The 24,970-nt window shown below is 42.8% G+C and overlaps 1 pseudogene; it reads right to left on the reverse strand.

Annotated features, from left to right (window-relative positions):
• The window catches only part of LOC106585344 (bridging integrator 3-like), a 30,948-nt pseudogene that overhangs the window by 5,696 nt on the left and 282 nt on the right, over window positions 1-24,970 (reverse strand).

The raw sequence follows: 24,970 nt of genomic DNA on the forward strand, positions 1-24,970 counted from the left end.
GGCCTGTTTAGGCTTTGTGCCCCTGACAATGCTTTTCTCAATGTGTGTGGGTGGGCAGCCATGTGAGGGTGTGAGCCCAGGCAGCGCTGCATTGATATCTGTGAATGTGTGTGCTGCTGAAGATGTCTCTGTGAGTGTTTCTACAATACTCAATTACGTGCCTGTATATGTGCAGCAGTGTCTTTTCTAAAGGCTATACTTGAGAGCCTGGTAGCTTGTGTGGGTGAACAGAGAGCACATGTACAGTATGCATTGCGCTCAACTATTTTTGTTCACAGACAGTCAACATTTGTACCTTGTTCACTTCTTGATTGTATTGAACACACTAACATCATACTAGGACAGAGAGATGGAGTGAGAGATGAAGTGGCAACACGTGCCAGCAGAAGCTGTTAGCACAGTTCCATTACATTGAAAGAGCAGCGTACCTGGTGCAGTTTGACCATGGTGGGGCCCGTCTTCTCCTTCTCTTCATACTTCTCTACTTTGGACTGTAACCTCTTGTAGTCCTGTAGAGCCTGCTCCCTTCGTTTCACAGCCATGTTGAGGCTGGGGAACACACTGCTGTACCTGAGACGCACAGACAGAGACACAGTGAATCAGATCTGACACACAGAGGCAGACCTTGAGACACAGAGAGACAGATACCAAAGTGCCAAAGTGACTGCTTTGTACCTGAGATATGGACATAACGAGACATGATATTGCTCTGTGTACATTACATTTACATTTTAGTCATTTAGCAGACGCTCTTATCCAGAGCGACTTACAGTAGTGAATGCATACATTTCATAAATTTTTTGTACTGGCCCCCCGTGGGAATCGAACCCACAACCCTGGCGTTGCACACACCATGCTCTACCAACTGACATACAGACAAGAGCCTGTCAGAGGAACAGCTGCCTATTGACAATCCGAATGAAACTTCCTACATATTGCAATGTGTCCTTAATTCAGACCAATAAATCTAAACAAATCATGTGAAAATGAACCCAAGGTGTTGTCTTAAAATAATAAACATGTGCATTGAAAAAAGTATTGCACTTTATAATCGAAAGTAGACTAAACATGAAAGAATAAGCTTTCTCTAAACCACTGACAACTTGTTGAAGTGCTCATGTGAGGTCTCGTGGATCAATACGCATGCAGCACAGAAAAGTGTCCTCAAGTAGGAGACATCTTAGTGTAGACTGGAGTCACTTTCAAACAACCAAGGAGGCCAATTTTCGGTCAAACCGACTCCAATTTTTATTTAACTACTATAGTGCAATTGGCATGAAACAATTCATTCGGTTTCAATGATTTTATTCAAAATGAACATACAATCTTTCCGAGAGAATCTTTGTCTCAGGTACTAAAAATAGGAAACACATTTGTAACTTAGCAACAGGAGTCCGTGCCTCATCCTGGGACTTACTTTGCTCCAACACACTGGTTCTGTACGTTCTGCTTTTATGGGAAATACAGTACAGAAATGCAGATACACCACTTAATTTGCACGGTTGCAAACCTGTTTAGTTAGAAAATCTTACCATTATAGACTAACCATCAAGTCAATAGTGGAGATGTCTAACTAGATACCTGGATTTTCACACATTTGAGAGCACTTTAATGTACTTTGTGTGATTCTATATAGGCACAGTAAGTCAGGTGTCACATTCACCATGCATGTTTATTTACCCAGGTCTAAGTTTCATAACCTGATGACAATGCTTTGTTTTTCTATGATTCATCTGGGAGGATTCCATACAGGCTGCAGCTAGCTATAGCCTAGTTCCTTGAACGTCTGCTACTCTCACTAGTGTAAAGTGTGCCAGTGATTCATTTTTTCCTCAAACAATGAGCCAATTCTCCTGGTCCTCTTCTTAATATACCACAGGTGAGGGGAATCCACAATGGACCTGACAAGAGGTTGCGAAATCCAGTCTGCCTCAACAAAGAGTAGAATAAGCCCTGTGAGGGGGTGGCCAGCTGGGGTGGGGGGGAGTTGGGCAGCGTGACGTGACCTGGGCTCAGCCTAAGACAAGCTGTGGATTGTTTCCCACAGGAAGTTGAGAAGGGAGCGGTCCTGTATCGTTTTGGCGACGTCACAGAGCCCAGCCCCACGACCCACGCTCTCCCTCTATTTATAAAACAACACTTTGGCCCAGTTTACGGCAGGCAGCCAGGCTGGGTGGATGCCTTCCTCTAGTAATTTACGATCTGTCTCTTGCTCCAGTGTAGTGTACACATACTTCAAGTGCCAGGGGATTACACAACCGCCCCCTAAGCACAAATGCACTCCGACACGATTCCATTGGCCCATGACATCAATACACACCACACTGACTCATTAAAGACATAAAGGCTGACCGCATTCTCCTCCTCCAGAGCACCTCACTTCACACCATCTCTGCACGGCATCATGAGGTGCCATCTGATCAGATGCTCTCACTTCAGACTACATCACAATAGAGTAGTAATGATAACATCTGGGTCACTCACACATGATCACATTGTAGGTAGGAGGTATCCTGACAGTCAGGAGAACCACCACTTCCTTTCTCTTAATGATGTGACTGAGAGAACACCTGTGTGAGCCGATATTAGGAGGTCACTGTTCTAATGCTGTCATACCTAGAGGATGCCAATGTGTCTGTTGTGTTCAGACTATCTAAAGAGGAGCTTTGTGGGAGCCTGGCTGACTCAGCTGTAACTGTGACATGTAGAGGAGTGACAGTGGCTGTGTTTGAATGTCACTGTACACACTGCGTAATGATAGTTTGGGATCGCTGGCTGGGCTGGACATTTCCCAAGATGTCTCTGGTCTGACTTCCACATACTGACCAGTCAGCTCCAGACCAGCCTATATTTAATCTGGCCTCGTCTAGGCCTAAGCTCTGCTGGACCAAGGGCGCACCACCACTGTCTGTGTGACAGGTCAGTCAGGGTGTGGTGGCTGGCTGGATGGAAAAAGCAGCTGGACGAGAGCTTGTTTATGACAAGTTGATCCACAGCCGGACCGACACAACCAGACAGCCAGCCAGACAAGCCCGAGTCTGGACCAACCAGCCCTGCCGGAGCAGAGACAGTAGTCTGGCAGGTTGACTGACCGGTCCACTGAACACTGTCACATGACAAAAGGCCTCTCTAAGAACATGTTCACCTTCCATGTCTCATTGTCTATGAAATGAGGAAGTAACACAGTGAAAGCCAAGTTTACGCAATCACATAAGGCATTATTTATGCGTAATGAAAATACAAAGTCACTGTAGGCTAAGTGTTGCGTGAAGGCTAGAGTGCCAGCAGAACCTCTGTTTTGATAGGGAAGGTTTGCTCTGCCGCAACATGCCTGATGCTTTGTCTCTGTTGATCGAAAGTGAGAGGACGACTCACGCAAGCTAGATACCTGATACACCAGGCATATTTTTTTTTTATATGTTTGTATTGTCACATTCACTAGATAGGTGCAGTGAAATGTGTTGTTTTACAGGGTCAGCTATAAGGCAAGAGCAGAAAAAAATGTCTAGAATAACTTAAATAAAAAAACATTTCTGTGATTGTGAACTAAAATGTAAGCTAGTTTATAGGCTACATAATTTTGAGACACCCCCGTAAAACACATCTAAAAGCTTCAATCTGACAGTGCCAGAAAACAAAACAGCACCGTGAGTAACTCCCAAAGTAGATTAAATGAACCAGAGTGTCAGAGGCAGTCGCTTTCTTCCCCAACCTCAGGTCTTACAACCCCAGGTCTTACAACCCCAGGTCTTACAACCCCAGGTCTCACAACCCCAGGTCTCACAACCCCAGGTCTCACAACCCCAGGTCTCACAACCCCAGGTCTCACAACCTCAGGTCTCACAACCCCAGGTCTCACAACCCCAGGTCTCACAACCCCAGGTCTCACATCCCCAGGTATCACAACCCCAGGTCTCACAACCCCAGGTCTCACAACCCCAGGTCTTACAACCCCAGGTCTTACATCAGGGCTGCCTTCTGTCTCACCTAAAGAGAAACAAAGCAGAAAGGATTAGGATAGGATTCACTCAATTGCATTCCGACTCCTCCCTCCACACACGCGTGCTGAGTGCGCACACAACTCCTTAGGCTTACAGAAATACATGTCTATAAAACAAATCTGATGGGATACACAAGATATATTCCTTGTCAAGTTTTATCACAAATTCAAAATGGACTGTTTGATTGAAGTAGGAAAATATGTGTTCCAACAACGAGCTGCAGTTTGGAATAATTGTGTCCTGTCTATCTGCTAGTGCCATTTAGAATTGGTTAGCCTAGGGCCCTAGGCTATAACCCCCCTAAACATAGACAAGTTCCACACTGAAAATATGCAAAAATAGTTTGATAAAGACAAAGAGCATACTTTCATCAGAATCATTGAGCATAGGCCTACTCACCAAACTGATGTTGTGGCTGTAATTCATCACCATACAATGTTCAATGTGGAATTGTTCATCCACTTAAATTCCAAGGCATAATAAACTAAATCGAACATCTGTATATCGAAAAGAAGACAGATTTTGGTTTGTAACAGATTTGGTTTTATTTCAACTGGCCAAATTGAGCCAGGTTTCAAATGAACACTCTTTGAGAATAACTGTTCCAGGCACGAGATGTGAATTACTTCACAATGGGAACTTTTTACATTTGGAATTTTTTAAATATTTTATTCTGTTATATTCAATTTCTTTACAATGAAATAGGCATGTCTTGACTGTGATAAGGGCTTGAGAAATAAGAACATCTTGTCTACTATAAATAAATAAAAAACAAGGCAATTTTATTTTTTAAAGAAGGCTTGTAGAAGCAAGCACCACTGCTGAGGTTGCTGCCTTTTTGAAGATTGTGTTCCACAATGTAATATAACCAGTTGATGTTTCAATAAAAGAGTTTACATTTTATTGACAGAATATATATATATGGGGCAATTTAGCAATTAGGATTTGTTATCTGTAATGGTTATGGTAAATTAGGCATTGTTGCGATCTGTTGGCATGTAGATAAACGTGCAATTTTTATTTTCCAGTGCGGGCCTTGAGTTCTAGAAATAGATTTGCTTTTCCATTCAAGTACATGAAAAAAAATCATGTGGGTACTTGAACAGTCAAAGAATGTCAAATGCCCATCCCTACATATAAATACCCTGATGTCATTCACTCTCCCCCCTGAGTAGATGGAATTCACGTCTGGGAGAGAGGGTCAGAGAGAGAGAGAGAGAGAGAGGGAGAGAGAGAGATTACAAAGAGCTGGTAGTCCCATCCACCAAACTACCAGGTGTGAAACAGGGAAGAGACTCAGGGGGTATGCTAATTTGGTATATAGCAGACCTAACCCACTCTATTCAATTAGTCAAAACAGGAACATTTTACATTTGGCTAGAAATTAATAAGGACATTATCTCAACAGAGAAAAATGTCCTCATGTGTGCTACCTATATACCCCCACTAGAATCCCCATCCTTTATTGAAGACAGCTTCTCCATCCTAGAGGGGGAGATCAACAATTTCCAGGCCCAGGGACATGTACTAGTCTGTGACAACCTAAATGCCAAAACTGGACAAGAACCTGACACCCTCAGCACACAGGGGGACAAACACCTACCTGGGAGGTGACAGCTTTCCCTCCGCCATATGCCCCACTAGACACAACTACGACAACATAACTAACAAAAACGGATCACAACTCCTGCAGCTCTGTTGGGCGCTGGGTATGTACATAGTCAATGGTAGGCTTTACGGGGACTTCAATGGTAGGTACACCTATAGCTAATCTCTTGGCAGTAGTGCTGTAGACTACTTTATTACTGACCTCAACTCAGTCTCTTAGAGCATTCACAGTCAGCCCACTGACACCCCTATCAGATCACAGCAAAATCACACTCTACTTGAACGGAGCTTTGCTCAATCATGAGGCATCAAAGCCAAAGGAACTGAATAATATTAATAAATACTATAGATGGAAGGAAAGTAGTGTGGAAACCTACCAAAAAACAATTAGGCAAGAAATTCAATCCATTCTAGATCATTTCCTGGACAAAACATTTCACTGTAATAGTGAAGGTGTAAACTTGGCAGTAGAAAACCTAAACAGTACATTTGCCCTCTCAGCTTCCCTATCAAATCTAAACATTTCAAGCAGACAACCTAAGAACATTAACAACAATGACAAATGATTTAGTGAAGAATGCAAAAACCTCAGAAAGAAATTGAGAAACCTAACCAACGAAATACATAGAGACCCAGAAGACCTGAGCCTACGCCTTCACTATGGTGAATCACAAAAACAATACAGAAATACACTACGGAAAAAGAAGGAACAGCATGTCAGAAATCAGCTCAATGTAATTGAAGAATCCTTATAATCTAACCACTTCTGGGATAATTGGAAAACTCTAAACAAACAACAACACGAAGAGTTATCTATCCAAAACAGAGATGTATGGATAAACGACTTCTATAACAAAGAACAAACAGCAAAAACATATACAAATCTTAGAATCAACTATTAAAGACTACCATAACCCACTGGATTATCCAATTACATTGAATGTAATTAAACTACAGGACAAAATACAAACCCTCCAACCCCAAAAGGGATGTGGTGTTGATGATATCCTAAATGAAATTATAAAATATACAGACCACAACTTCCAATTGGCTATACTTAAACTCTTTAACATCATCCTCAGCTCTGACATATTCCCCAATATTTGGAACCAAGGACTGATCACCCCAATCCACAAAAGTGGAGACAAATTTGACCCCAATAACTACCGTGGGATATGCATCAACAGCAACCTTGGGAAAATCCTATGCATTATCATTAACAGTAGACTTGTACATTTCCTCAGTGAAAACAATGTACTGAGCAAATGTCAAATTGGCTTTTTACCAAATTACTGTACGACAGACCACGTATTCACCCTGCACACCCTAATTGACAAACAAACCAAAACATAGGCAAAGTCTTCTCATGCTTCGTTGATTTCAAAAAAGCTTTCGAGACAATTTGGCATGAGGCCCTGATATACAAATTGATGGAAAGTGGTGTTGAGGGAAAAGTGTACAACATTATAAAATCCATGTACACAAACAACAAGTGTGCGGTTACAATTGGCAAAAAACACACACATTTCTTTCTACAGGGCCGGGGGGTAAGACAGGGATCCAGCTTAAGCCCCACTCTCTTCAACATATATATCAACGAATTGGTGAGGGCACTAGAACTGTCTGCAGCACCCGGCCTCACCCTACTAGAATCTGAAGTCAAATGACTACTGTTTGCTGATGATCTGGTGCTTCTCTCCCCAACCAAGGAGGGCCTACAGCAGCACCTAGATATTCTGCACAGATTCTGTCAGACCTGGGCCCTGACAGTAAATCTCAGTAAGACAAAAATAATGGTGTTCCAAAAAATGTCCAGTTGCCAGGAACACAAATACAAATTCCATCTAGACACCATTGCCCTAGAGTGCACAAAAAAACGATACATACCTCGGCCTAAACATCAGCGCCACAGGTAACTTCCACAAAGCTGTGAACAATCTGATAGACAAGGCAAGAAGGGCCTTCTACACCATCGAAAGGAACATAAAAGTTGACATACAAATTAGGATCTGGCCAAAAATACTTGAATCAGTTATAGAACCCATTATCCTTTATGGTTGTGAGGTCTGGGGTCCGCTCACCAACCAAGAATTAACAAAATGGGACAAACAAAATGGGACAAACACCAAATAGAGACATGCAGAATTCTGCTAAATATCCTCCCTGTACAACGTAAAACACTAAATAATGTATGCAGAGCAGAATTAGGCCAATATCAGCTAATTATCCAAATTCAGAATAGAGACGTAAAATTCTACAACCACCTAAAAGGAACTGATTCCCAAACCTTCCATTACAAAGCCATCACCTACAGAGAAATGAACCTGGTGAAGAGCCCCCTAAGCAAGCTGGTCCTGGGGCTATGTTCACAAACAGACTACACAGAGAGCAAGGACAGCAACACAATTCGACCCAACCAAATCATGAGACAACAAAAAGATACTTGGAAAGAATTAACAACAACAAAAAAACTGAGCAAACTAGAATTCTATTTGGCCCTAAACAGAGAGTACACAGTGGCAGAATACCTGACCAACGTGACTGACCCAAAATTAAGGAAATATTTGACTATGTACAGACTCACTGAGCATAGCCTTGCTATTGAGAAAGGCCGCCGAAGGCAGTCCTGGCTCTCAAGAGAAGACATGCTACAGTATGTGCACACTTCCCACAAAATTAGGTGGAAACTGAGCTACACTTCCTAACCTCGTGCCAAATGCATGACCATATTAGAGAGACATATTTCCCTCAGATTACACAGACCCACAAAGAATTACAAAACAATCAGTTGGTGATCTGTTGCCACAAGAAAAGGGCAACCAGTGAAGAACAAACACCATTGGAAATACAACCTATATTTAATGTTTATTTATTTTCCCTTTTGTACTTTAACTATTTGCACATCATTACAACACTGTATATAGACATATGACATTTGAAATATCTTTATTATTTTGGAACTTTTGTAAGTAATGTTTACTGTTAATCTTTTATTGTTTATTATCTAGTTCACTTGCTTTGGCAATGTTAACATATGTTTCCTATGCCAATAAAGCCCTTAAATTGAATGGAGGGAGGGAGTGACAGAGAAAGGGAGAGCACATTTTCGTGCTCATCATTTCCTGGATATGTTGGTGGATGCTTATATTTGTCCTAATACAGTGAGTGTTAATTACCCAACTAAGTGTAGCCTAAATTTGAATACACATACTCTGGCACGTACACAGCCCATTGAAGTGACAAATAAAAAAAACTCCATTAACACTGTCCAGGCTCAAGCCATTCTCTGCTCTATTTAAGATTCCACACATTTTCTTACAGATCGACACAAAAACATAAAGACTATTGAGACTTCAGAAACAATGATTTACATTCTGTTACTGGTGGACTAATGGCATTTTATTTCTAATGGAAGCTTAATGTATGGTGGCTTAATAGAGCAGTCCTCTACTTTGATGGCTAATTACAATATGCGGAGCTTCAATGCCATATACAGCAACAGGGCTGACTGCTTTTTTTCCTCGTCCTAAAATAGTGGTCACCAACCTTTTGAGTCAAGATCACTTTCCGAGTTAAAATGCAAGCCGAGATCTACCGCTCAGTTAAAACAAAAACACATCTTCAAAAATGTAAGCCTGTAACAGTTCTGTAGCAATGAGGTTTGTGCAGTAGGCTATAGGCCCAAAATATTATCACTGCATATTGGCTATGCTTGAATTGCCCTGCCAATGTTGTTCTTCACAGACCATTTTGAAATTATATAAATATTTTTTAATTAGGTATATGATCACACAGATAATGGATAATTTGTTGTATTACTTGTGAGGCACAGCTGAGTGAGGTTAATAATTTGCTTTTTTTTACTGGACTGATGGGCCTGCATCTGATGGTCAGTCGGAGAGGGAGGGATGGAGGGAGCAGCATTGAGGCTGCCTCTCACCCATCCCTCCGCCCTCCGCTGAGAAAAGGTGACAGTCTTCCAGCTGATGGCGAAACTCAAGTCGAACTGCCTCATGCACCAATTCATGTTGTTACTCCTATGACCAGAGAAAGTGAAATATTCCTTGATATTAAAAAAGACACACAGGCTGCAAATAATAACAACGCAGGCTTATCAGAACACTTTGCTATACTCATTCATTGCAGCTGCAGTGCTGGTTGTAGCGCGTGGAAGTAGGGATAACGTGCATTTTATGGCTAATAAAGAAAGGTGTTGAACAAAAATGTTGACAGTGCTGAATAACAATTTAAACATGAACTTACACATAAAAACAGCAGCTCTTTGTTGTATTCGTTGAGTCTCTCTCTAGTCATGGTTTTAAAAGTTTTGAAATTACAGTATCAACTTTGCTGTGCGTTCTAGGCTTTTTTCCCAGTCTATTGCTCGAAGACACTGTGCAGACACAGTGATCTGAGCTATCCGATTGGTCAGCGGTGGGCCTATAGGTGCACTTGATTTGCTCTCTGGGCCTGCCGGGTAGGCAGAGTTCTACCTCCAGTTAAAAATGGGAACATTTTGCCTTCCCAGCTCTAGGGCTGCTGAATCAAGTGCGCCTACCACCAACAGTCCAAACTAATACAAAAAAAATAGGAACGCAAGGCTGTCACGAAATTGGGGAGAAAAAGGGGTAAAAAAAGAAGAAAAAAAGACACATTTAACAAAAGGAGTTTGGTGATAAACTAGGAATGCCTAAGAGATCAACCAGTCTGTCCCCACAATGTGTTTGTCCAATGCGGTGTGTGTTTGTGTACTGTCCTGAGACAGTCCTGCTCTCCAGCCAATCCCCTGCCCCTGGCCCAGGAAGCTGGGCCCTCTGCCATATTCAGAGCCTGCCCACACGTCCGCCTGCCGCCCACCAGGAAGAGGAAATTAGAACCATTCCATCCTGTCACAGCTCTGCTACCAGAACACACGAGGAGACAAATAGTGCATGCACACAATCACTAACTAGTGCATTCATATGTTCCATCAAAGTTCATTTTGCCAGGGGTTTGACATGACAAGATCAGGAATTTCAGACAGATTTTTTGTTATAAACTATAAAGTTAAAACACACACAAATTCACCAGACAGCAAACACATTGAGTCTCTCTCTCTCTCAAACACACACCCCACTCCAAAAAGCAGCCCCTGGGGGAGGGGCCAGCAGGAGGAAGCAGGACCTTAACAAGCACTACGGAAGACGGATGAGATCCCTGCTCCCAAGCCTGGCCACTCCCTCTACCGCCTCTGCACTCTCTCTCTGTGTGTGTGTGTGTGTGTGTGTGTGTGTGTGTGTGTGTGTGTGTGTGTGTGTGTGTGTGTGTGTGTGTGTGTGTGTGTGTGTGTGTGTGTGTGTGTGTGTGTGTGTGTGTGTATCAGGGCCAGGCTTCAGGAATGGAATAGCACTCATTGCGTGCTCGGACGGACGGGGGCGAGTATAGGGAATTAAATGTTAAACTTTCTTCCAGACACACTACCACAGCAGCCCCATTCCCTCCCCTGTCCAGTTCAGTTTTACTATCTGCTATGCTTTATTACAGCGCCTTCTGGAGCTAATGCTACGTTCCAGCTCCCCTTGTGTGTGCGCTCCGTCCCACTCTACAGACACAGCAGCTGTGGCTTGTGATGTATTAAAAACATGCGGACAATGGGAGAGGGGCAGGTCCAGATAGACACATACCTTTTAAGAGGATCGATCACCGTCTTCGAGATCTGGTTCACCTGTGGACGAACAGACACGGGTCAATGTTAGATGAAAAAAAAAAGTACAGTACTTCTCTTAATATGAATGTGAATGTCTTTATGAATTAAAATGTGTTGTCAAAGTGGATTACATCAAGTTGAACATAATAGCTCCTCCAAGTCCAATGCCTCCACACAAACAATCGACAATTGTGTATTTTCAAACAGAGCACTCAAGACAGAGGGGAGGGAGGTGAGGCGGGTTGCAAAGAAACTTTTGTGACGTTGACTGTTTTATTGTACACAAGCCCCGAGGAGAAACCCCTGAATATTCATTGAGCTCAACAATACAAAAGGATACAACTGTCAGGGGATGGACATGAAAGCAAAGCCCCACTGATTTCAAATCCTGTGGAGGGTGGGTTGCTTTACAAGATGAAAGTTCTTTGCAAACAAACATTTTAACAATAACAGTTTATATTTTCCTGCATTCTCCTTCTCGTTGCCAGAGCCGACAGGGGAAGGGAAGGAGGGGGAATTTGTTAAATGGAAGTAAATTAACATCTCATCTTGAGGCCTCCAGCCCTGACGCCAAAGTCCCATCGATAGAAGTTGGCACACAATTAACAACATGTCCAGTGTCATTTATATTGCATAGTCAAAATGAATGCTAGATCTCTGACAGAACGCTAAGTTAACCTGGCAAACAACTCCAGTGAACAACATCGCTAACAACATTTCATGAGAAATAAAAAGTGGCAAGACAACTCCATGAAGTGACAGCTCCATGTGAACAGTGAGCCTAGTACAAGTAATTACTTGCTCACTAGTTATTGGAAGAATAGTCAATCACAGAATATAAGAAACAAATTCTGTAAAACAGCAGAGCTTTCTGAATGCCCTGACCATCTCTGAGAAGACACACACACATCAACACTGCTTCGCTAAAACAAGTACATAACACGAATGAATTTGGTTTGAGGGAAAACAAGAGAACCAATAACAAATAAGTACATGGGAATTTACATTTTCCTCTGTTTTACATATTCACACCATCCCCCCCTCCCTGGGAGAGAGAAAAGTCTGGAGCTGCGCTGCTGCTGAGGTGAGCGCATGCAGTAAGCAGGGAGAACAACAACAGCACATTTGCTTAAGCATGCTGGTGCCCTCTACCCTCTGCCCCTTCTCACAGAGAGGAGGGGGGGCAGGACTATTCCACTGAGGCCCAACAGCGCCTGAGGCCGGCGCTCTAGCAGCAGTCTCCGTGAGTGAGTCACGGGGCAGAGGCCATCCCGGCACACAGGCCTCCCAAAAATACACGCAGATCGCAGAGGAAATCAATATCCCTCCAAACGGAGCATCCGCTACTGCTCAGCCGCCATTTTCACTGGGGCTCGGCTTCAGCAGCAGTGTGCCGGGGGGGCTGTGCGCCCTCCTCAGCCCCAGAAATAAACACACAGGCCTGGGCCACTGCTGCCTTCATTATCCCTGCACATTTTATCTGCTCGCTCTCTCACTCACAGCCCCGCGGCAGAACATCTTCTCTCAACACCAAAGAGAGCAAAGGGTGGTTGCTTTTGTGTCTGTTTTGCTTGAGCAGTTGAGTTGTTGGTGGTGCTGTCAGAAGGAAGAACAGCCAGCTTGGAGGGAGAAGCTGGTGGAGTGTGATTCTGGTGAGCTGCGCTGGGCTTTAACAACTCTGGACTCCTGAGGTGATATTCAAAAAAATACTGAACCAACTGACCAACCAAGGGCCTAGAAACGCTTTGCTTGTGCGTCAGCTCTCAACCAGTTAACCGAATGCCAAGCTATGCGGCTCAGAGAGACATACTGTAGCAGAACACGGTCATGTCAAACATCTTGTCGACTGAGACTGTCTGAAAAGGAGGCCTCTAAACTCAAGCACCAACTTGTGATAACAGAAGGGTTGCATGTCAAAATACTGCGAAGGCCACCTAACTACCAGGCTCAATATGATGGAGAATAATGTATTTTGGTTTTTGTATTTTCTAACTTATGATGACTGCTTCACTTCCAGAAGTAAGAAGGTATACTTGGCTCCATGCTGCCTGGCTGAAGAACTGTCCAGCAGACCATGGCCATGGAGCCAAGCAGGGAAATTATACCCTATGGAGCCAGCCAACGCCTCCAATCCTACGCACTGTACAGCAAACCTGCACCTTTGTTACTGACCTGCAAAACGGCAGTGATGTAAAAATACAATACCACATAGACATCTTGCTGTTCCTGACCATATGACTCAAAGCAGCTCAAAACCGATTCGAGATGATTTCGAAAGCTCAAGTAGAGTCCAGCAAGATGAGTGCTGTGTAGTGCAAAGCTGGCCTCCCATATTTGTCCGAGGTGAAGGTTATGAGGGTTATTAGCATAGCCAGAGGGAAGAGGACTCAGAGGAGAACAGTAAGAGATGTTAACTACACTTCAGGGTTCTGACACACTGTTTAACTAAGAGGGACGTGGAGAAGGAAAGAGAAAAGCAGACTGAAAATGGATGATCACAAATACATTTGCCTTCGACATTTTCATAGAAATGGGGTAGAGAATATTGACTACTCTTCATCTTTTGCAAGGGTTCCAGATTTTAAGGGGAGAATAACTCTTGTTCTGATGTAAAAATGTTACTCATTTCCAATCTTCAGAAGGATGAGAAGACATTTCATCTTAAATACAGTCAAAATGGAAGGACTGTTCTTGGCAGACCACCAAGCCAAACTCTTGAAAAGACCTACCATAGGTCACATGCTGTGAACCACAAGCAGTCACCACACATCTTTGTCCAGTCATTCCAAATGGCTACTGTAAAACTTGATCTGAGCACACTGTGTGTTTTACGTCCAGTCTTTGCTGGAAGAATGCCTGAATGCCTTGTTGAGTGCTTGAAAGGAATTCACAGAGATCTTCAGAATATGTACAGACAGGGACATTGTCACTCAAGGTAAGGCCACAAGACATAAAAGGACGCTGGGAAAACCAGTCTAAAGTACACTCATGGAAAAAGCACTCTTCTAAAATTGTAGTAGAATCAGGTCTTGTACATATTTGTTTTTCTGCATTCTTGATGATCAGTGTGATTCCCTGTTGACTGACTTCTCTCTCTTAACACAGATGTCTCTCACAGTGCAATGCCCTGAAGAAACACACATGCAATGACATCCCTATGATTACCTTTGTGATTACCTGCAGCGATGATTTTAATCAAATATGTGATGTACACATGGCAAATAATATAAAGGAGCTGAGAGCAGAAGCAGCATTCCTCACAGAGAGAGACTGTGGAAGATCCTGCAGAGAACAAATCCCATTAAAACAGCCTGTGACATTTCCAAGTGAAGCTATTCCATAGTACGAGTTATTTTAAACACTAGTGAGTCACAAATGCATCCGATCTACAGCTCTCTGATATTCGACAAAGACGAGCAGCTAATAGACCAGTGTTCTGCTGGAGACGCTCTCAAAAGGAGACAAGAGAAGAAAAGAGATCCTGAGTGAGTTTTTTCTTCACGTTCACACAATATTGACAAAGATGAAAATACACTTAGGAAAACCAAACCCTTTTGGTTTCAGCCGTTTGAGTGTTTGAAGAGAGGGGAGCGTATGAGGCATACCTGTCAGAATTCTGAATCAAATGCTCATAGGTAGAGCTGTGAAAGCTAGGCTGGGGGAGGGTTTCTTCTACCATTGTATAGGTCCCCTGCCTAAAAGAGTATACAGTTTATTGGCCCCCTGCCTAGAAGAGTATATTGTATATTTTGGTTTCAATAGACAATTTCGATGCAAGAGGACCTGACCTAGATGTTGCTCTGGGGTTTTTGAAATTGCACCCCACCTGGAAAATAATCTAGGAGAACGACTCGGCTGTGGTGTGAGGCTGAGGAAGAGCAGACAGGACCTGACCTTCTCCTGGTTGAAGGAGTCCATCCTCTTCGTGGCTGTGTCCAAAGCAGTCATGGACTCCAGAAAAGCCTGGTCCTGTTCACACAGTGGGTTACTGAGCAGGTCCCCTGAGATCTTCACTGCTGCCTTGGACATGGCTGAGAGACACATATAGAACACGCAAGGAATATTGTTATTACCATGTTAAAACTGAGCCTGAGAAGGGAGGGAGGGAGGGAAGGAGAGAGAGAAAGTAAGGATAAGAAAAAAACCGCCATAACCAAATAGATATGGTGGAAGGGAGAAACATCACCATGCCAACATACAATCTGTGTTATTAATTGTTGGCCTGGTTTGACTATTTGGCCCAGACATGCTTGGTGGGCATGGCTAGCAGCAGAGGTTAGCACTGTGCCAAGACTGACACAGCGGGAGGGGTTCAAAAGTTTGAGCTTTTCGTGTAATAAGCTAAAAGGAAAGTAGGATAGAGCAGCACAGCATCAGTTGGAAGGAGTCGAGGGTGTGGTGGGCTCGGCGGCTGTCATGAATATTCACAAAAGCACTGGGGATCTGTGCAAATGTTTCTACAGCGCCAGCGCCAATTACTGTTAATCTGCACCCTTGACACTTTATCTTTAGACCCAGAGTGCATATCGGATCACAGCATCACAATCAAAAGAAATGACCTGCACTGGGGACACGCAAAGAAGTTGATAAGACAGGAAGTAAAAAAAGAAAAACATCAGACTAAACGTAGGACACATTCAAACACTCTTAGGATCGGGTAAAGACCCATTTACTGTCAATCAACCATATGCAGGTGGAGTTTCTGGTTTTGTAATAACAGGTTGAGCCTGACCTAACCTGGCATTCACATGAGAATGTCTATGTGGGTAAAACAAGCCACGTTGATTTAGTGGTTATGGAACAGACTAAAAGTCCCTTTCTCACCAAGTCCCTTATTTTTGTCTGAATAATTTAGACGAAAAAAATAAATACAGCACGTCTTGTTTATGACACCTTTCACACTAATTGCGAAATATCCTGCCGCAATCAGTCAGTTATTTATTTTTGGGCCAGGTTCGATTTTTGCGTCTTTTCGCAAGTGAAAATAAACTGTTGACCAATAGAAATTGTTATCTGGGATACTGCCACTGACACGCCGCGCACTACCCCTGACAGGTCTGTGTTCTTTGTGTGAATTAATTCATTTATATTTGCCAGTTTTTTTTGCGTTTACAATTAATCAATGCTGCAATGTATCAATTTAGCCAATGTGATCACATCACACCAGAGCTACACGTCACTCTCGCCATTAAAACTTCTCCGCCAGTTCATTGCCATTCAGCAAGCAAGAGGATCGATCGATGCTTCTCTTCTCAAATAAGCCTATTAGTTTAACCCCCTAGAGTCAATGTTCGCGCCCCTGCGAAAATAAAATGTACATAATAAAAATAACTTGAAATATATTTTAAACAATATTGCTGTTCATTGTCTATCTATATGTTACTCGTTCAAGAGCTAGAGGGGAAAGAGAGAGGCCAGTGGCTTTGCCAGCAGAGATGCGTGAATTGCGCAAGAAGGGAACAGTGAAGACGGAGATAAGTTAGAAGTTAATTAATATATTAACTAATCATTCATATAGCCTATATATTAGGCTATGTATTATAGGCCTGCTAAAGTGTAATATAGACAACCATAAAATACAGACCAAAAAAGATCTGCTGGAGTTTACCCTTATCAATACGTTTTTGCGAAGATTTAGATAAAGCACTCACTCAAAATAAAATGTAGGCCTAGTGTCAACATAACCACCCGTTGCTTCACTAAAATTGATCAACGGCTGATTGTTTATGGACAGGTTGTGTGCATTTGTTCCTATTTTCTAATGGTTGTCAATTTCATCCTGATATCGCCTAGGCTTATATCTGTCTCGATATCTTCCCCTTACAACTTTCGTCAAATTATATGATAGGCTACATAGATTTAGCATTATCCTATAATGTAGAGTGGGTTTTGATATCCTACAGAAAGGATTTAAAGACAATGTTTTTAATACGTTTTGTTTTGGGGAAAGGAGAAATGTGATTTGCTTATGTGTCTAAGTGGGATGCGCAGCAGGCTGCTTTGATTGACGGGTTCTTTTAGGTGGGTGGGTGTGCGTGTATGAGTTCGCTAATTATCCATGTCCATTCAGGAAGTTGCCTAAAATAGGTCTTGTCTGTCTGGACTTCACCTCTTTAATCAGATAGAAAGAAAACTATTGGCAGCAAACATCATGATGGTCAGTTTATGTGCGTGGAATGACGACAGTTCCCAGTTATGCTTTTAACTGAATGAATCGCAGCCAAGCTCCTTTCATGAATAGCCTATCCTAATATTTTCAGTTGCATATTATTTGTCCGGAAGTATATGATTTTTCTCTCATTCTGCATCCTCTCATAGCCACTTTGAACAACACATTGCCACTGATAATGACTGCAGCCGTGTTGGTGGTGTTATGCGATTTTTTCGAAAAAGTGGAGGGTACAACGTATCGGCTAGCGTGACAAAATCCGATTGTGATTTTTTTCTGAATTCGGGCAAAAGATTGCACTGCAGTTGGTGAGCAAAGATCTTAACATGGTTGTCAAGCTACAGAAAATCTAACTGTTAAATTCCATTGTATCAGGTAATGAATAAACCGTTTGTGTTGCCAATGTAGAACTTGACTCAGTTTTTCTGCTTGCAGTCAAACAGATTGAAAAAAATGGCTCGTGGCCAGTGATATACCGACTCAGTAAAGATTTCTCTCTAAAGGCTTATGGACTTGCCTCAGAAGAACCCACAATTTCATTGTCTTACTTTAAATAGACTAGACAAATGATTGTGTTATGAAAAGCTGTGTGGAGCACACTGTGTGTTAACATATTGTGCAGGCAGGTCTACTCTTTGTTTGGTTGCTGTTGGTGGAGAAAGGACCTGTGCAACAGATGGAATCCATTAATTCTAATGAGACATTGACAGCTCTGATACTTTGATGAGGCATCATCCCATATTCCAGAGCACAAAGCAGAGGAAATGAAGAATCCCCACACTCCCCCATCCTTCCCCTCTCCACCCTCAGAGTAGCTATCTACCAGGGGCACATTCTGCTACTGCTCCTCCCAAAGATACACATTTCCATCTCCAAAAGAGCCAACCAAAAATCTATATTTCTTCTGTGCAGAAATACACAAGCTAAGAGTAAAGCATGTGATAAATATTGCTAATCTTTAAGGGCTACTGAATAAAACCTCACATTCCAAAATTGCTTAACAGACATGTCCCTGAAAAACCTGACAGGCACAACAATTAAGGTGTCAGTAAATGTATGCCTAGTGTGTGAAAGAGATGAGACGAATGAGAGCAAGTTAGTGACAAAGGAGATTTGTACATGAAAGAAAAGCTGATCAGTGGGAAATCCATTTTTTTCTGAGATTGGACAAAATATACAACACTGGGTCAACAACAAACCTATATCAGTCTCTGTGCTTTTCTTCATGTCTTTGTGGAGCTTCTTTGTCTGATCTTACAACCTGTAAAGGAAGGGATTTTGTTTTTTTTCAAGTGTACCTTGGATATCACAATAATACAACATATGACATTTGGTAAGCATCTGTCCAAGTACAGTTGGGCATCAACAGAGCAAATTGACAGTAGGATCATGTTTTTACATTCAGCAGCTAGAGTAGGGAGAGAGGGAAAGTACTGAAAAAGGGTCCACTGTGTCCATCCTGATCAAACCCCTCTAATCTCTATAAAGCATTCACTGACAGTCTTACTGGGATATCTCAGTCCAGCCTGCATGTTACAAATAAACACCTACAAGTCACTATGGACTGGGACATTCAATAGGATTACAAAAATGCATTGATTTAATATAAAACACATTATTATGACTTCCCTTTTGCTAATTAAAAATACTAGGATTGCTTTTTGTTACTGTCAACTAAATTCTGGCATAAAAGCATTTATGTCTTCAATCATACCTCCGCATTCATTTAAATGATGGGTGTTAAAATGGCAATTACGAGACTATGGAGGCTGAATCGTGTGCCGTTCATTATATCAATTAAGGGAAACGAGGGGCTGTTTAGCAACTCCCAGGAGAATGCTGTCACATCAGTTTTCAGGGTTTCATTAAGGGAGGGGGGAGGAGAAGGGGACTGAAAAAAACAACAGTTTTCCTATTTCCATCTTCATTCTCCAATCTGTGTGAACTGACGGGAGGCAGGAGAATGCGAGGGCTGAGGAGGGCTCTTCTGGATGTGGGCCAGAAGTCCGTTTCTACAAGGTGTTAATGGAGGCCTGCTGGAGCAGCTGCTACTTCTCGCTCCTGTGTGCCCCAACAGTTTGCCCTTTACTGCCGCCAACAGCCAGCCTCTCTACACTCCCAGATGCTGCGGTATAATGCCGTAGGAGTATGGATTTAGAAGCTGATCTCAGGTAGACAAATACTGCTATGGGATTATAGATGCTAGATTTACTGTGGAAGACATTGGATGATGAAATAATTTGCTAAATTTGACCTGACCGGTCTTTCAAATGACACTGAGTATATTTCCACACAAATTAATAGATATAATGAATTCAACAACAGTTCAAAGAGCTAGATGGCAGATTTATGTTCACTAAGAGTTAACGATATGTAACAGAGGGGAGTGCTAAGACGTCTGTACATGCCTGCTCCTCTTACTCATCATGTGTAAGAAATGTGTATGGTGGTGCCATGTCTCCTACTCAACAAAACCTAAATGTGAAGTGCTCTCACTCAGTCTGCAGGCCCCTCGGGGAGTCTCTTTAACCTCTACACACAACAGGGGAGGGCCTCCTATGTGCTAGCTCACAGAAGGTCTTGGGCAAGAGAATGCTTCTCTCCCTTGTTTCACACAAACCATCTACACTGAAGAAAAAGATAAACGCAACATGACAATGTCAAAGATTTTACTGAGTTACAGACCATGGGGCACTCTGTTCACAACGTTGACATCTGCACAATACATTTGAAACCGGGATTAATCCATAAAATAGCACACCACTGAAGTCTGTTACGATGACGAACTGCAGTTAGGTCAAGACCCTGGGTGAGGACGACGAGCACGCAGATGAGCTTCCCTGACAGTTTGTGCAGAAATTCTTTGGGTGTGCAAACCCAGTTTCATCAGCTGTCCAGGTGGCTGGTCTCAGACGATCCCGCAGGTGAAGAAGCCAGATGTGGAGGTCCTGGGCTGACGTAGCTACAGGTGGTCTGCGGTTGTGAAGCCGGTTTAACGTACTGCCAAATTCTGTAAAACGGCATTGGCAGCTTATGGTAGAGAATTTATCAATTATCTGGCAACAGCTCAGGTGAACATTACTGCAGTCAGCATGCCAATTGCACGCTCCCTCAAAACTTGAGACATCTGTGGCATTGCGTTGTGATAAAACTGCACATTTAATTGTGTCCTTTTGTCCCCAGCACAAGGTGCACCCGTGTAATGATCACGCTGTTTAATCAGCTTCTTGATATGCTACATCTGTCAGGTGGATGGATTATTTTAGCAAAGCTGAAATGCTCACTAACAGTAATGTAAACTAATTTGTGCACAACATTTGAGAGAAATAAGCTTTTTGTGTATGGAAACAAGGGACCAACACTTCACATGTTGCGTTTATATTTTTATTCAGTGTATATTGTGTAATCTAACTCACTTCAGCATTGGGTCAGAAGAGAGAGGTGAAAGATTCTAACATGGTATTTCTCATGAAAATAATTATTTCAAGGTTAAATGTTGAGAGAACAGGCATGTGTGTTCACCTCTAAAAATCAATGGAAAACTTACACTTAAAATAGCACTCGTTATGTTTTCTAGTCTGTCAATTCCGCGTTCATCTGCAATGAGGGTTTTTGCTGCACTAATGATGCAGAGTCAATACATACAGTATGTAAAACGGAGTACAAATGAGAAATTAAGTCATTATCTCTAGCACAATAACAGTGTCTACATATGTAAAAATGGCACATTTCTATGATCTGTGGTTAAAAAGAGAGAAAAAAGGTCCTAACAATGACTCTCTGTGACATCACATAGTAGGATTAAAAGTTAGCTATTTCTAAGGGTATTTTCTTGCTGCCCAAAAATCTCATAATGTTTGAAGATCAGTTCATCGGGTAGAACTTCTACAAAATGTAGAAATGTGCCGTTTTCACATATGTAGACACTGGTTTGGTGCTGGAGATAATGAATATGAGTTTGAAAAGAGGAGTTGCTTCTTTCACATGCTTTGCTTGCTGTTTGGGGTTTTAGGCTGGGTTTCTGTACAGCACTTTGAGATATCAGCTGATGTACGAAGGGCTATATAAAATAAATTGGATTTGATTTGAGTTGCCCTTTAACATTAGTGGCAACAAACTTACTTTTGGAGCTTGTTATATTCTCGTTCAAAGTCTCTTTCAACCTGTAAAAACACATTGAAACTCATTGTTAGATACAACATTATCATCTTTGTGTTCATGTTTGTTCATTCAATGTTGTTACCTTCGATTATGGTCCTAACATGTGCTTGATGAATACTGAATATCCCTACTATTGGAGAGCCAATAAAGCCATATCCTGAGCACAGCCTGGCTCCCCCTAATTTGCTTCATATTGTTAGTTCTAAAGGTCTGGTTGACAGCCCCCACCCACCCCCTCCCTGCTCCGCCTCAGATCAGACTGGACTGATTGAACTGGCCAGCGCTGGTTATGGAGGTAGCAGGGGTTCCTGTCTTGTGGTTCTGTGGGCTTCTGGATAAACAAATAAACAGTGAGGGAGGCAGCTGCCAGTCTGTCAGTGGAGGGAGGGTTGTACACTGGGCTCCCTGTACTGTAGCCCACTCCCTGGGTCTGGCCTGGGATGTCACAGGAAGCTGCCTGGGAGCCCGTTCTGACTGTCTGCCACTGCCGGACCACAGAGACAGACAGATTACTGTGGAAGTGGTTTTCCCCAAAGGAAGGCACCCACTCACCGGCACTTCAAGGCAGCTACCTCTGCCCCCTCACATGGTTTGGACAAATTGGCACCCCACAGGCCCATGCTCATTGATGAGAGTGCAGTCACTTGTCTGACGATTTGCTGTTGGTTACCTCTAGTACACAATGGTCATTTTGTGAATAGACTCATACGCCTTATACAATAAAGATATTTCAGAAAACCCAAGAAACAAGTTAAAGATGCAGTTGGTCAGGATGAGGGACTTCATTTGGGTTTCCTCCTCATCTTTAAACTTAATTTCTGATTACAGGCTCCTTTGGAGGTCAATGATTGGATGTAAAAGCTTTATAACTCCTGTGCATTCAGTTCTGAAAACAACCATGCTGTGGGACCTGGAACATTGTTTGAGGTTTATGTGTGATTCTCTCCACAGGCCAAACAGACATGCATTAACTCCTTCACTGTCTAGGGTGTGGACAGAGGTGCTCTGCTCTCCCCAAGTCTAAATTCAAGGTTTCAGAGAAAAAATTGACAGGTTAAGCCAAATGTCCTCTTCCATAGCCACCACAGGGCTTTGATCTTTTAGCATACAATTTGAACAACAAAATGCAACCAAATATTTTTATTAGTTGGGCCAGACTTCCTAGCCTTCCCCTATAAAAGAGGTAAAAATATCAAGCTTGTATTTCTGCAGTCTGAAAGTCTCTTACTCATCTGTAACAAAGTGAGGAGTCGTAAGATCCCAGTGTGCTTCCATATACACTACATGACCAAAAGTATGTGGCCGCCCCTTCAAATTAGTGGAATTGGCTATTTCAGCCACACCCGTTGCTGACAGGTGTATAACATCGAGCACACCGCCATGCAATCTCCATAGACAAACATTGGCAGTAGAATGGCCCATACTGAAGAGCTCAGTGACTTTCAACATGGCACAGTAATAGGATGCCACCTTTCCAACAAGTCAGTTCCTCAAATTTCTGCCCTGCTAGAGCTGCCCCGGTCAACTGTAAGTGCTGTTATTGTGAAGTGGAAACGTCTAGGAGCAACAATGGCTCAGCCACGAAGTGGTAGACCACACAAGCTCACAGAATGGGACCACCGAGTGCTGAAGCCTTAGCGCGTAACAATTCTCTCTCCACATTTGCAACACTCACTACCGAGTTTCAATCTGCCTCTGGAAGCAATGTCAGCAGAATAACTGTTTGTTGGGAGCTTCATGAAATGGACTTCTATGGCCAAGCAGCCGCACACAACGCTAAGATCACCATGTGCAATGCCAAGAGTTGGCTGGAGTGGTGTAAAAGTTGCCGCCATTGGAGCAGTAGAAACACGTTCTCTGGAGTGATGAATCACGCTTCACCAGCTGGCAGTCCGACAGACAAACCTTGATTTGGTGGATGCCAGGAGAACGCTACCTGCCCCAATGCATAGTGCGAACTGTAAAGTTTGGTGGAGGAGGAATAATGGTCTGGGTCTGTTTTTCATGGTTCGGGCTAGGCCTCTTAGTTTCAGTGAAGGTAAATCTTAACTCTACAACATACAATGACATTCTAGACGATTCTCTGCTTCCAACTTTGTGGCAACAGTTTGGGGAAGGCCCTTTTCTGTTTCAGCATGATAATGCCCTTGTGCACAAAGCGAGCTTCATACAGAAATGGTTTGTTGAGATTAGTGTGGAAAAACTTGACTGGCCTGCATAGAGCCCTGACCTCAACCCCATCAAACACCTTTGGGATGAATTGGAACACCGACTGCAAGCTAGGCCTAATCGCCCAACATCAGTACCCGACCTCACTAATGCTCTTGTGGCTGAATGGAAGCAAGTCCCCACAGCAATGTTCCAACATCTAGTGGAAAGCCTTCACAGAAGAGTGGAGGCTGTTATAGCAGCAAATGGGGGACCAACTCCATATTAAGGCCCATGATTTTGGAATGAGATGTTCAACGAGCATCTGTCCACATATTTTTGGCCATGTAGTGTAACAACCATACAACAACCCGCTAAATAAAGCCTGGTAGCGAATGTCTAGTGAAATTTGACATTTAATTATGTATTGTCTAGTTTCATAGGTGTTGCAACACAAATAATGGAAGATCTTATGTTGGCACATTAGTAATTATTTTTATTTTTGGGGGGGACAGAAGACTGAACACTTACCGTTTTGGAAACAATCTGCTTTTTTTGGTTGTCCAATCTTGAAAGGCATCCTAAAAGTAGACAAAATTATAAATTGGTGGGACAGACCACATTCTGCACATCACAAATACAATCTAACACATCCAAACAGGCATTTAACTGAAATGAGGCATTTTTAAGGGGCTGGCAGACAGGTACTCTGACTGGTAGGTAATAATGTGTTGCGAGGTGGGTACAAGTGAACAAGTGAATCCTTTGGCTCAGTCACAGCTAGCCAAATCCAAATGCTGTTAACCCCTGGCCTTCTGGAGTGTGCTTCAGGAGCCCTGTGCATTGACTTCCTGTCATCACACGCCACATCTGGCTTCCATTACTGGTGGATATCACTAATTAGAAGTGGCTGTCCCCTCTGCTCTGTGTGGCTTTCCTGCAACTCACCCCCCCGGTCAAACACAGGCCCACATGTTGTACTGGCCATGGCCTGACAGATTGCTGTGAATGGAGACTGCAGCATGGCAGTTCACAATGCATCACTCTGCACCCCTTACAGAATCCAGTCTGCCTACATCCTAAGCCTACGGTATACAGTGCATTCGCGAAAGTATTCAGAGCCCTTTACTTTTTCCACATTGATACATTACAGCCTTACTCTAAAATGGATTAAATGGTTTGTTTTTCCCCTCAATC

Source organism: Salmo salar, chromosome ssa24, assembly GCF_905237065.1.
Source record: "Salmo salar chromosome ssa24, Ssal_v3.1, whole genome shotgun sequence".
In the NCBI taxonomy this organism is placed as follows: domain Eukaryota; kingdom Metazoa; phylum Chordata; class Actinopteri; order Salmoniformes; family Salmonidae; genus Salmo; species Salmo salar.